The following is a 15,373-nucleotide window of genomic DNA, read 5'->3' on the forward strand; positions in this document are numbered from 1 at the left end:
GCACTCACTGGAGTGGGAATAGTAATTTTACCCCTATCCGACACTATCCTACTGTTGCACTCACTGGAGTGGGAATAGTCATTCTTACCCCTACACTATCCAACACTTACCCTACAGTACCCCTAAAAGTAATATGCGTGGTAATGGTATGCTTTGTAATGGTATGCATTTTAATGGAATGCGTTGTAGAGGTAGTTTCTAAAAATGCGTTGTGATGGCATGCAATGTAAAATCATGCATTGTAAAGGATGTTGCAATGTAAAAACTGCATAGTAAAGGCATGTGTTGGAAATGTTTGCGTTGTAACATCATACATTCTTGCCTGATAAATATCTGTCCCTTTAACGCAGTTTCTGCGTTAAAGGGTTGCGCCATGGGTGTTGCTGGGGGCGTTCCCACCAACATCCATGGCTTTTTGACACTGCCCCAGATTTACGACAAATCGTAAATCTGAGGGAGCGCCAAAAACGTACGCCTCCTAAGGGAAGGCATAAAGGAGGCACAACGAGGAGAAATACCTTTATTTCTCCTCGTTTTTCATTTTTCTATGTGTGCTGCAGAATGCCCCTTGTGCTTATTTTTGTATAGGATGGTTTCCCTTCCTGTACAAAAATATTCATCCCCACAACGCACGGCAGCCCATTGTGCGACGGCACAGGGCAAAAGGACAGGAATGTGCACTCATTCCTGTCCTTTTCTTTGGCCATAGGACAGCACAGCAGGAAGGCCTTCTGAGCTGCCTTTCGGCAAAACCTCATAAATGAGGCCCTGGGGCCTTTGGCGTCACACTTAACTGAATTGTGACTTGCATTAGATAATGTTACTGTTAGAATTAAACATGTATGATTGGCTTTACTCTAAAATGTTAACAATGTGGGTTATCCTGTACTGGTGAATTTGCAGCTGAGTAGCCCTACTGCCATGCTGTTGAAGTTTCTAATGAGGGTAGTGTAAGGCCGCACTTAAGCCAACATGGGATATTTGCCTGTACAATTTGCACATTCTTTGCCTATATATTTTTAACCAAGAAATTTACTTAAACATCAGATACAGCAATTGGTGTTTGCCAAATAAGTGCCATGTTTAGAGGTAGAGTATATGCACTGGGAAGTGTTTTGTAGTCACCCTGCTCCATACGGTTCAAATGCCAGCTATTCAAAAAAGAAAGAAAAACACGAGGCGCTCAAGTAAAAAGGCAAATTTCTACACAAGACGACACCTCCTAGAAGGCATTAGAATATATAATTCACTGGACTCCAACCAAGATAGGGAAACCAGGCAAGTCCAAAACGTACCATGCACACCTCAGGTTCACAACCAGCTGGTCACTTTTGCATCAGCAGATCGTTGTTACCAAACAGTGGTCATCATGAGTATTTGTCATTTTGTGCCACTTCCATTAGACATCCAGGAGATTCATGGGTTAGGGCAGAAGTAGAACTGGTAGAACACTTTTGTTTATGTTTTGGCAATTGCAATGCAGGCCATGCAGGAAAAGCTGAAAAACAGCACCTATATCATATCAAGAAAGATTGTTAACAAGCATGATCAACTAGGAGAGATGCTAAGGTAATGTGAGAGTTTTGGGCACTATGAGATAGTTCAGCAAGAGCAGGCACTGTTAGCATTGTAAGGAAATAGTATGAGACACATCAGCACCCTCCTAGTCTACAATTATTTAAAGTCAGTCATGGCCCAGGAGCAGACTGACAGAGTAGGACAACCTAAAATATACAAAAAAAGCGATAGATGGAATACTAGAATTTATCTGAGCCACTAGTACTTACTTGGGCCGCATCCCAATCTATTGTTATTTTGCACACCATGTCACTTCAATTTGGACAAAGCTATGTGCAAGTCAGTCTTGACCCTGCTCCAATCGGAACAGTACAGGACCTCCCTAAACTACAACACAAGCATCCCAGTACTGGTGTTGCCCTAGTTATGGGCTAATCAGCCAGGTACAGCTTGGTTCCAGCGACTCAGTGTGCACTGGACTTACATCTGGGCATACCATCCCACTTAGTGCAACACACTGAAGTATATAAAAAAAGGGATGCATGGAATGTTTGAAATAATCTTAGCCACAGGTAATAACTCGAAGGCACATCACAATCCATCTTTATTTTGCCCACCATGTCATCTAAGTTTGGACCCAAATTTAGATGACATGCAAATGCAAATATGCAAATCATTTTTGATCCTGCTCCACTTGGGACAGGACAGTCCTAACTGCCAATGTAGATCCTCCCTGAGCGGAACACAAACAATTCATGACCAGTTTGCCCTAGTTTAGGGTTCATTAACATGTACAGCTTGGTTCCAGTGATGCAGTGTGCATAGGATCCACATCTGGGCATACATAAAGTATACAAAAAATAATGGATGTAATGCTTGTACTAATCGGAGTCACTGTAAATTACTAAGGTCATATTCTAATCCATTATAATTTTGCACACCAATATCACCTCAGTTTGGATCCAGCTATATGCAGATCAGTCTTGACCCTGCTCCAATTCAGAACAGCTCAGCTGGAACTGCCAAGCCAGATCTTCCCTGAACCAAAACACAAGCAAATCATAACTGTAGCCAGGTGGTAGTTAAAAGAGAGTAAAGTTCTTATTTATTCAAAACTGCCGCTCAAGGTGCAATGCTCTATTGAATCAGCACGTCTAGAATCAGCAATTTTATTCTGGCCTCCACTCAGGTGAGCATAATTGTTGCTAACAATGTTCAAACAAAGCCATTAAATTAAATTGGGTTGTAACATAGTATCAATTAAGTCCCAAATCATGGGTGCTGAAGAGAAGATAATATGTTTGCCATTGGTCATTGGTGACAGTGGGTATACCTCATTCTAACCTAAAGCATTGTTGAACATCCAAATGACTTGCTCAAAAGTGCCTGCACAATCTTGTTGTGGTCGAGCCTGCAAATAGATATAAGAGTAAGTATAACATAGGGCTCAGAGACCAAGATGCCCTCATCTTACTTCATCGAGAAGATTTTTTTTCCAACCAGTTTCTCCCTCCACTGGACGTGCTCAGTGGCAGGAACCTGCCGTGCGACATATTAAAGCCAGTGAAGCTGGGACTGTTTGTGGTGGCATCTGTCATCACTCTTAACCAGATACGGTGAATTATGCTGATAAAGGTAGCAGGGAAATGTTGTTCCAGCACCCTTTATGCCGGGAGACAGCCATCACTCTGCAAAATTTAAATTGTTATGCAAATGAGGGCATCCATTTCCACCTGTTGCACATATATAAGAGGGTCAAGTGAAGCCAAACCAAAATTAAAACTAACACACAATGGTTGTTGCAATTGATGGAGTAACCTTATATTCTTGGTTTTTTAAGTGGCATTTTAGAATATAAACAATGTCACTTTGAGACAGTGGTTTGTTCTATTGGAGGATGCTTTCATAGTTTGTACTGTCTGTTATGTCTACAATACGTGTTAGAATTGAAACAATAGGGCAGTCATGCCTACTTCTGTATTTAGAAATCATCATCTTTTTATACACTCTTATCAGAATGAGGAATATTCACAGGCTCCCTGTTCCAATCTGGCCCCTGGTCAATCACGATGCTGCTATCAGCAGTGTTGTGATTTGCTAGAGGAATCTGGAAAGCGGCTGCCTGTAACGGAAGTTTAATGAATTTTCTTATGTTTCTGTGTTTCTTTTTTTTTAACTTCCCTTTCCGCCTCACCACTGCTGACCCATATTAGCCGCTACTGCAGGTCTCCCATGTGTGTATGAGAGCTACTCCCTCGTGGGAGTACTCATTGCTAAAGCTGAAGAACCTCAAAGACCATCAGAGTTGGTGTGATCCGTTCCAGGGAGATTTTTCTTTGTAAAGACTATTCCCTATAGGGAGATCAACTACCTTAACAGTTTGGAATTCTCACCCCTCATTTGAATTAGCCATCTGAGGGGTCTGTGATATTTTTAAAGCTGGAAATAGGTCCAAAACATGTATGACCTCAACTTCTTTAGTGCTCATACCACTGCAAAGTTACCCTCATGAATGCACTCCATTTCTGTTTCCTGGGAAGTAATCTCTGACTGATAAAGGCTACAGGTTGGACTGGGCCCTCTTCATTCACCTGTGAGAGGAAAACCCAAATGCTATGTACTGAGATGTCCACAGGAACAAGGAAATTCTTTGAGATGTTAGGGGCCTTGAGCAGTGGTGTTGTGCACATGGTCTCCTTTAAGGTGTCAAAAGTGTTGCTAATATTTTTTAAGTCAGCTCTGTCAAGGGAGAAACAGTAGTTCACAGTCCTTGACAAATCTTCTGTAGTAAACGATGAGGCCTAAAATGGCTCTCACCTCTGTCTGGTCTTGGAGGTTAACAAGCCAGGATGTTTGAAATTTGGCTGCACCTTGCCCGCACTGACAGAGGGCCAAATAAACCACAGATCCCTGCCCTATCTTCCAATTACTCACCTTAATAGTCAGGTCTGCCTTCTGCAGGGCCTGAAGCACTTCCTGAATGTGGAACAGGTAGCCTTACCAGATAGAGCAGAAGACCGCAGTGTTACCTAGATAGGAGCCATTGAAAGCCTCCATCCTAGCCAGGACCCGGTTGACCAACCAGAGTTGGCAGAAGCATTTTTTTAACCAAGAGGTCATCACTAGAAACTGGAGTGCAATGCAAAAAGAAGGGGGTTCCCCAGGGGATACACAATAAGAGGCAGGTAGGGGGGAAAAAACCAGTACAAGAGAGAAGAGACCCTGCCGTGAATAAAGAAGCCCTATACAAGGGTCCTGAGAGTTTAATTGACTTAATGGACCAGAAAGCGAGGCCAAGAGATATAATCACAACATAGAAGTAGAGTACATTTTTCTTTTTATTTTTTTCATTTCCTTTTATATCTTTATAGGTTTATACAGTGATAGAAAAATGTAGTCTTTGTCAAACATATACGACAATTAATTCCAACAAGGTAACAATTCATAAAATACTTTTTCCATAAGTCAATGTGAAGTCCCACACAGAACCACTCATACCTCATTAATCTTCACTCATGACACAGTCATACAACATCATTCATACTAGATAGCTCCAATTAAAAAATCAAATCATGGTATACAAATGCCTGAATAGAAGGTCAGATGGAAATACACTTTGAATATAGGCGAGCTATATTTGCTGGTGAAAAAGGGGCCGATCCAAGAGATGACTAAGGATCACTGTCATCAACACCATAGACGCCTACGCGTGTTTCGGTGAAGCGGCCAGGTCAGGCCACACCGTCGTCAGGGCCAAGAGGTACCGTGGGACAGGGGAACAACACTATGAGACCAAGAATCAGGGTCTCAGAAATAGACGAGTCGTTTTGAGTGGGCTATAGTTAATAACAATATCTTCGACCTTGGATCATTTATAGGTCAGTCCAGACGGGCTTACAGCGTTCTTTCACCATTCAAAGAAATTTCTGTTTTATATTTGATGGAAATGAGAAATTCTCAAGAATTCCGAAAAAAACAGGGTCCGTTGCCCCGGTATGTAGATGGGGGATAATATCCTATTTCTATATCTTAGTTAGTGCTGATAGATTCTCTCCGATAGAATATCCGGGCAGGTACGCGATATATCAACAAGGGTCTCCGATACATAACTCCGTGTCGGGTAGCGGGACGGATTCCGTTCTCATACGGTCATCATGCCGGGTCGTGCCTTCCTTCAACGAAGCCACTAGAAACTGGAACTGGCCCTCTGGTGTGGAGAATACAGACCTTTACTTAACCACCTCGGTTAAACATGCTCTGGAACTTGACAGCTCCTAACCTGTTGATGAGCACATCAGCTCATGGGATGGGGCAAATATCAGTCCTAATGATAAAGTGGAGCCTTCTGCAATCCACACAGAACTTGAGCTCTGGTGTAGCACCAGTTGGGGTGGACTTGGGTACCAAAACCACTACACTGAACCAAGGGCTATTGAAGTGCTAAATCACCCTGAACACCATAAATATGAATAACTTATCCTTAATCTAGCTCTCAATTAGAGAAAAGTGAAGTGAGCGGTCCCAGCAAGTGTTGACAATTCCTCTGTTGCTCACTGGTCAAGCTAGGTGAGAGGAAAACTCCTTCCACTAACCAGTCCTGCTCATTGAAATATAGGAGGTCGGGGAGAGGCTCACTCCCCTCTTCCACCCCGTCATCAGTTACTAGGAGCATGGCTTTCTTGGACCTCTCAAAGTGTGGTTTGAGGCAGTTGACATGGAGGACCCTCAGGGTGTTCCTGTGGTTCTTGAGATCTACCATGTAGGTGACCTTCCTCCTGTGCTCGCTCACCTTATAGGTGCCTGTAAGGCCTGGATCCCACTGGCTTCATCGAACAAACTTTATGACCAGACTGAAAATCAACTACAGTGGCCTTCTGATTATACTAGAGTTTAATAACTTCCATGCTGACTTCAAAGAGGTGGTTTCTAAACATGTTTAATCTGATTCCTGAAAGCGAACATGCATATGACTACATTCTGGGGTGGTTTCATGAGATCTTTCTCCAATCCCTCCTTCACAAGGCTGAGCGGCCCTCTGACAGGGACTGAACCCTTCTTTCTGAGGCACTTCCCTAAAAGCAAACAACAGGAATGGCAAGAGGATATCCCACTTCTGCCTCAAAGGCTCTGACAGGTCCATCATCAAGCAGTTAAGGGTCTTGTTGAACCTCTCAGCAAACCCATTGGTCTGGGGATAAAAGGGTGTGAAGAACTTGTATGTTACTCCACACACATGGGCTTCATATGCACTGACATGAAGTGGGAGTCCTTGTCTGAAACAACCTCCATGGGGAACGCCACTCTGGTAAAGATTTCCATCGGTGTCCTGGCTAATACAGGTGCAATCACTGTCCTTGGAAGTATTGCCTCTGGGTACCTTGTGGCATGTTCCACAGAGACTAGGATGAACCTATTGTCCAGGGCTGTCTTGTAGTCCTAGGGCCCCACAATGTTGATGCCCATGCACTCAAAGGCGTTACCTACAATGAGATATGGAACCATGGGGACATTTCACTTTACCCATGTCTTTCCACTGGCCTCGTATGTAGATCAATGTAATCTGGGGCCAATAGAAGTTGGTTAAAAGTCTCACAAAGGACTGGTCTTGCCCTAGATGCTCTGCAAGGTATACATTATGATTATAAAAAACTACAAAGGGTTCTGTCAGGACCAAATAGAACTGTTTGTAGTTTTTAAAAAGTGTATACCCTGGTTCTGCGGGGCACTGGGCAAGCCCATTATATTTAAGGGATACATTATGAGCCGGTCCCCATAGTAAGGCCCCGTAGCATTAGAGGACCACCAACACTCAGACTGCCCCATGTTCAGAAACCCTAGACTCGCTATAGAGGAGATCATTCTCCCAGTAAATCAGGTGATCATCAGAGGGTGTCACCACCTGCCTGGCATCAGCCTGCAGTCGTAGGCTCTCAAGAGTGGGGCACTTCTTCTGCTCTTGGCAGAAAACTTCCAGGGATTGCCCCTATTCAACAAGGCATCTGACCATCTCAGGTAGGTCCCCAAGAGCAGCAATGTCCAGGGTGTCACACTCATGTCCAGCCTCCTCCAGGACTGTGGGAGGTTTACAGACAGGATTCCCATGCCTCCAGTTTGTCCTCTTTTTGGCACACACCTGGACCATTTTCCAGGTCCTTTTGATTTCCCTATCAGGCTGCCATGGACCATGCAGGCAGGCACACACACTGGAGTGCCACCTCCTTCCAGATGGTGTGCTCCATGTTCTTACCAAGCAAACAATTCACAAAGATGGTGAGAATCACAACAACCCTTAAGAAACCTTAGACCTCTTCACTCAAAGGGAACCAGGGATCACTGCCTGCTCTTAAAAAGTATTTTTTTCAATATTCACAAAGAGGAAGTGGTTCCTTAGGGACCCCTTACCATTTACAAAGGGTAACCACCTCCTTTAAAGTGTCAGTGAAAAATACATTTTTGCTATTGTAATTCAGTCACAAAACCTTCAGATAGGTCACTGTAATTTTGCATTTGGAAGGAAAGACCTAAATACAGCCCTTCAAATACCAAGCTTGTTACTGAATCGCAAGTTGTGCTTTGCACATATGAAAAAACGTGTTTGTAGTTGGAAATGGCCCAATTCTTTGAATCAGACTGTTTACAGCTGTGAAAATGATTTGTACATATGGTCCTAAATTCTTTAACTGAGTAAGATCTGTGTCTTGTTCTTGTTCAGCTTATATCCAGATATCTTTCTAAGTTCTAGTGCCTCCTCCTTGATTATGGCAATATTGTAATGACATTAACTAACTATAAAGCCTATTTATCTTCATTGGCAGCCACATCCACCTTGAAACTGTAAACATCCAAAGGTGACAGCGACTTATGGTTAAGAATGCAGGATAAAAATGGCTCCAAATAGATTTGAAACAGTAACGGTGAAAGAGGGCAGCCCTGCTGGGTACCCCATTGCTTCTGCACCACCTCAGGTACTTCTCCACTAATAATTATCCTGGCACAAGGTGTCTGTTACATACTGCAGACACGGTGTAAGATTTTTTCACTGAATTCCATCCTTGTCACTACTGCCCAAAGATAGCCTGAGGAGACCATCTCATCATCTAGAAGGAACATGCGGGCCACTCTACACAGATTATTAGCTGCATCAAATAAGCCTATAGCTATGTTAGTAAGAATAGTAGTATCCTTACCTGGGACAAAACCATGAGGTCGCAAATTAATAATAGGTTTCATCACCCTGCCAATCCCGATAGGCAGGACCGTGGAGCAGATTAAAGCAGCAGCGCTAATAATTGAGATCGACTGATACTTTGCTTCACAGGGGGCTTTTTATTTCTTAAGAAAAACCACTATAATGGCAGAATCCCATGATTCTTGTATTCCTTGCCATTGATCGACTCTCTGAAATATTAGTGCAAGAAGAGGTACCACGACATCAGCAAAAAGTTTATAGAGCTCAAAGGGAATCCAATCTTGGCATTCCACTTTATAGGGTGGAAGTGAGAGAACTGCTTCTTTCATTTATTGGGGTGTTATTCCACCCTCAAGCATTTCAAATTGTGAGCGGTCAAGACATAGAACCGTAATAGACAATAGATACTTCATACTTAGGACGCTTTGATTATAGTAGTCCATAATCCACGCTAGGACTCTTTGATTATAGTAGTCCACCATCCACGCTATATAAAGACTACTAAAACAAATGCAATTGTTCAAGAATGTGAAGCGGATGGGCGAGACTCCTGGCTTAAATCATCTTTAATACAGTGGAAGCGGTTCTGGTTTTGCTTCTCCTTGATTTTGAAGGCTAAGATCTGACCAATTGATTCTCCATACTCATAAACCTTCCTCTTCTTTCTCATAAAAGTGCCTGTGGCTTTTCCATGCATTGCCCGCCGAATCTCCCTTCAACACTCAACCATCTGAAAAAAATATTTCCTTTCAGATTGATTTTTGGAGAGAATCATGACAGCATGTGTCCTTTCTAGCCGTGCTAATTTTGTTATAACTTGCTCCTTTCTATCCCACCATCTTTGATAACGATTGGCCACATACTTAATTGTAATTCCCCATAATATATGTTTCACAGAATCCCATACCACTGTAATAAAAGCAGAGCCCATATTGTTCCCAATATATTCAACCAGATTTATATGCATCATCCGAATGTACTGAGGATTAAGGGTGGGCAGAATTAGCAGAGTTTTCACTCCACTGAATTTCATGAAGTTACACGAAAAATCCCTGAAATGCCACAGAGATCTGCGAATGGGCAGAAAATGACACATCTCTCTGCTTGTGCTGATTTTTAGTGTCTGGAGCTTGTTCTGCACTACAAAATCAGCACAAATGGCACCAGACGGTGTGTCAGAGGATGCTGCTTCTTTGCTGCTGCTTGAGTAGATTTTCTATTCAAGCCACCTCTTTCTCACTGAGAACGGTTATGAGCGCCCGCGACTACACATGTTGAGAAATCCTGCTGTTTGCTCTCCTGGCACCTGAAAATCACACTAGGGGATACCAATTCTCACTCGGGCTTGCCAACTTACCATTGGTGAGTCGCACACAAAATAAACTCGGCCATGCAATGAATGGCCGAGTTTGCCCGGAACTTCTCGTCCTGCTAAATGAGTCACTGAATCCTCTCTCTCTGCAGCCCACTGGTTTAACTCTTTGATTTGTTCAGCAACCTATTATTGTGGGAAATTTAATGGACAGTTAATGGTGTCTTATTACCCATTTTAATTTCTGCAAATTGATTCTGGGATTCTGACTCATGTTCCTGTTATAGTGGGAGTGGTGACAGAAATTAAAGAAAGATGCTTCAGAGGGGAGGACTCCTGAATAATAGGCATGTGTTGTGAGCTAAACTTCGACATTAACTACAAATTATAGTGGGCTCTTCCTTTTGAAGTGGGGTAGGAGAGTTGGAAGTTGGCAGGTACTGTTATCAGGTCTCTGATCATTGCAGGCCATCTCAGATGGTTTTGGGCCCATCAAACATCAAGAGTCAAGGCCATCACCTCTCCTTGTATCCTGTTTATCCTTGCTACTGGCTTGGGGTGTCCTGCCTTAGGTGGATTATGTAATTTGTTTAGAATTCACTCACCAGTCTCCGAAGAGTCTGACAGAGTCAAAGTGGGAACAAATATGTCTGGGTCCTGGTCCGGTATGAACATGGGTGTAGCTTGTGGATCCATGCTTTCTGACTAGAGTGCACACTCGTACTGATGATATCGACCCTGCTTCATCCAGCAGTCCCCTTTTTCGAAGAAGCTGTGGAAACATACAATATGTGTGGCCTCTCAGTGTACAATTCACCGAAAGAGCTCACTGCTGCAAGACCCCCAGAATCCGGCCTGAGCATTCAGGTAGGTTTCTCAACAGGGGGCACAACAGGAGTCTGAACTGATGGCAGTAAAGACCGACCCTGTACTAAGGGAGCAACCGTCCAATCACCTGCGCCTCATCCTGTACTGCAGAGGAATCTGCCATCCTCACCAGGGACCCATCGCCTTCAGTGTGAGCCTGACTGCTGGTATGGGCTCTCCCGCCCTCGCTTGGATTCCCTATTCAGAGCAACTGAGGTGTCCGCAGCATCCTCCTTAGGAATGCCTTTTACCTTCCACGTACAAGCTGGTGAACAAGCAGGGGCATACGCAGCAGCAACAAGTTTGGGGATAAGTGCAGACTTTGAGTTAACCAAATGTCTACTCGCATAAAGTTGAGGTGCCTGCTCTGCAAATCCCAACTCCTCCACTCCCTGGGGAACCACCAGAATATCCTTTGTTGCACTCATGAGTGATGTTGGCTATTATGAGTACTCTACATGCTTTCTTGATTCTTGGCCTACCAGATGACTTGTGCTGGCGCTGCCTTCCTCCCAAAGTCAAACAGCAACTTGCTGGAGCAGGATGTGGTGGTAGTTGCAGATAGCTTCACAAACAATTTTGCCATGGAGAATACAAGAGGCCCAGCTTCATCCAACGAACATGCACCCAGGTTAGCAATACTCCCAGCCACACCCCGGTCACCAACCCTGTCATCCTCTCAAAGCTGCGTTGCTGCCTGCCATGCCTCAGCGTATTCACAGCCCACACTCCTGGCAGATAAGCGCCTTCGACACAGCAACAGATCCTCTCATGGAGCCTCGCACAGAGCTCCCAAGCACTACTGACTTGAAATCCTTCACCTGGATACCACATCGTAAGGCCATTGCATCACTATTTCGACCAATCTTTAAGATACCAGCTGGAGCACCAGGTGTGCGGCATGCCACCATCATAACACTGCCAAGCCTGCACTTCTGTGGCTCTTGGGTATTGGTGGTTCTAAAAAAGACAAAAAAGAAATGAATAGCTTGAAAGTGGGGTGCAGCCATTCCAGGGGTAGAGAATGCAGAGTTTCTCTGGTGAATTACTAATGCTTTGCTACAGCAACAGTAAGCAGCTCATGAACAAGGTGCCATCTTCCCCGGTGTGTGAGTCCTTTATTATCTTAATACCACTAACTACACTCACATCACTTGTTTAGCACCCTATCATGGCACTGAAAATTCATAACATGCAGGAAATTCTTAAACTTAATTGCGGTGCTCTTCTAGCTAAATCCATTGTTTCACTGAGACTCTGGCACCAACTACCTATTTCTATTATGGGAGGTGAAATATTATTAAAATAAATGTCCTTCCGAAGTTCTTATATATGTTTCTTGCTATACCATTCCACTTTCCTAATTCTTTCTTAAAGCAGTTAGATTCCACTATAAGTAGCTTTCTTTGGGGATACCCGTGAGCCCGACATGCCATTAAAGGGTTGAAAGTGTCACAAGAAGAGGGTGGATGATCTCTACAGGAATACCAAGTGTACCATTGAGCAGTCTTTGGGGAACTTATTTGCTGTCTGGGGCCATGTGACCCCAAAATCCTCTACATTCTTGAAATCGGCTTAGGAATAGCAGTTTGCACTTGTTTCTCCAGATTTGATCCCAGCTATTTTAAGATGGTTTGATTTAAGGTGATACTGCATGCTTGATCTATTTGGAAAGATTGGGGTAAAAAAAATGCACCTTTGGGCAAATTCACTCTTATGGATTGGTTTATAAAAGCACTATCTTTCCATCTTCATTTAACGACTCCGCCTACTGGCAATGACATAAACTAGGTGTAAAAACTATTGTTCAATTTTTTTCAATTGACGCAAACCACTCTTTTTCTGATTTGCAATGTGAATGCTCACTCCTGGGTAAAAGCTTTTTTAAATACCTCCATATAGGAGATTTTCTAAATCGAAGGCTATCTGTATGCCGGTGGAGAATCATTTATTGGATTTAATCTGCAAAGAGGTAGATCCATCAGTACCAAAAAACTATGCACCTGTGTTGGACTTGGCCCTTTTTGCAGGGTCATCCCTGAACTTTTTTCCTTCCTCCTAGCCTTTTTTCTTACACGGTGTAGGTGGTTCTAGGACTCTGGGCACTTTACTACTGCTGTCCAATGTAAAGTGCGTGTGCTCTCTGTGGTAAACATGGTAAGATTGGTCTACACCTGTTTGGCATATTTAATTAACCTGTCAGTCCCTTGTAATCTGGTATCTCAGATACCCGGGTAGGTGAATTAAATGCTACTGGAGGGTGTGTTGCTGCTGTGTGAGTATGTTGCGCAAACGCTTTGCACATTGCCTCTAGGATAAGCCTGACTGCTCGTGCCAAGCTACCAAGGTGGTGAGCAGGGGTTATCTTCAGCGTGTAACTCCTTTGCTCTGACTAGAGTGGTGGTTTCTGCCTGGCTTAGGCGCAAGCCCTAGCCAACCAGATATCCCACTTCTAACAACCTGCTTTAATCAATCAAGGCAGCACAATTTGTAGATATTGCCTACAAGACAATTTGTAGATATTGCCTACAAAATGGTCCAGTTTGCTGGAGCAAGTGGAAGATAACCCCATGATCACTTTTTCAATATCTTCTAATCATTTAACTTCTGCCTGGCTGAAAACTACAGCAATATAAGACAATTGCACTGCTTTATCATACATCTGACCAAGTGCAAAATGAGGGGGATGCAGGTGGGGGTATTAGCACTCCTAGGTGGGGGTTGCTGGCTGCAAATATTGTCCAGTTTGCCCTCGAATCCAAAGCTATTGGGAGGAAATTTGCAGATGGCTTTTTAATAAACTCAGGATTCAGATGGAATTTGTTACCTTGAATATTATAGTTTCTGTTAGAACTTTGGGTGGCTAGTTGGCTGAGGTAGGTACCTTAGGCCAAATAGGGATCCTTGCTTCCACGTCAGGGAAAGGAAGGACACCTTCTCAGATAGCCCTTGCTCACCCCCTTGGTAGCTTGGCATGAGCACCCAGGCTTATCCTCAGGGCAAGTGTGTAAAGTATTTGTAACCATGCTCTCAGTAACCCAATGATGACACCACAAATAAGCTCCACACGAGTTTTATCAGAACAAGTATATATTTATATAAAAAGATATACGATGAGACCACACAATATACATAAAAAATATGCGTATTTGTTATATTCCTCCTGGCTGACTATTAGGCCAGCCAACCCTAGTAGGTTCTGGCGATATTACTTAGCAATTCTAGACAATCCACTGCAGTCCTAATTCAATGCTATGGAGTTCATAATGCAAGAATCAGGCACTTTGCTATGTAAAAATAATGCAGTTCATTATGCAACAATCAAGCATTTTGTAATGCCAAAATAATTCAATGCGTAACACAACAATCAGGCAGTTCGTTGTGCAAACTAATGCCATGCGTAATGCAACAATCAGGTAGTTCATAATGCAGAACTAATGCAATGCGTAATGCAACAATCAGGTTGTTTGTAATGCAGAAATAATGCAATGCATAATACACTCCAGCACCGATCACTGTGCTTTAGGCTATCCCTCCGCAACTCATACTAACAAGCGGTCAGCTTCCGCCAAAAGATGCCCCCAACACAGGTATGGTGTAAACCAAAGTGCAGCTCTGCACTCCGGCCTCGGTCCTGTCACGCCTTGGCAAGTACGGGCCGTGACACGTGCTGAAGCAGAGGCTCGCACAGCAAGAATGGGAGAGACCGAAAGCGTCTCTCTAAGAGTCTGCACCCCGCCCCAGGTGGCGACACATGTTTCTTGGGGGGTGCGACCTCGCTCTCCTCTGCTCTTCTCACGACTTGGGCCTCCGATGCGACTTTGTGTATTCCGGGAAGTGGGATTAGGGCCCTCCCCCGACGGGGTTGGTTTCAGGTCCCGCTCTGGCAACGGCTAGCTCAGGCCAGGCGGCACATCTCCTCTAGGGATGCCGGTCCAGGCTGCTGGCGATAATGAAGATCTTAGGCTGCAACAGGGCACATGCACACGCGGTCGCTGAGACTCACTTGAGCTTTGGGTGTGCACGATCACAGGGCAATCCTCACGAAGGTCTCAGTCTGCACAAAGCACACGCAAACAGCATCGCTGAGATTCACTTGAGTTCCAGGTGCACAACAATCACAGGGCAATCCTCACGAAGGTTTCAGGCTTCAAGAAGCACACGCACTAAGCGTCGCTGAGACTCACTTGAGTTCCAGGTGCACACAATCACAGGGCAATCCTCACAAAGGTCTCAGGCTGCAAGAAGCACACGCACACAGCATCTTAAGACTCACTTGGACTCCGGGGTGTGCACAATCAGAGGGCAATCCTCACGAAGGTCTCAGTCTACACAAAGCACACACACACAGCATCACTGAGATTCACTTGAGTTCCAGGTGCACACGATCACAGGGCAATCATCACGAAGGTCTCAGGCTGCAAGAAGCACACACATTCAGCGTCGCTGAGACTCACTTGAGTTCCGGGTGCACACAATCACAGGGC

The 15,373-nt window shown here is 44.1% G+C and overlaps 1 pseudogene; it reads left to right on the top strand.

Annotated features, from left to right (window-relative positions):
- Window positions 1–1,477: 1,477 nt before the first annotated feature.
- The window catches only part of LOC147747590 (ADP-ribosylation factor-like protein 4C), a 43,057-nt pseudogene continuing 29,161 nt past the window's right edge, over window positions 1,478–15,373 (top strand).

This window comes from Lissotriton vulgaris, chromosome 1_1, assembly GCF_964263255.1.
Source record: "Lissotriton vulgaris chromosome 1_1, aLisVul1.2, whole genome shotgun sequence".
In the NCBI taxonomy this organism is placed as follows: domain Eukaryota; kingdom Metazoa; phylum Chordata; class Amphibia; order Caudata; family Salamandridae; genus Lissotriton; species Lissotriton vulgaris.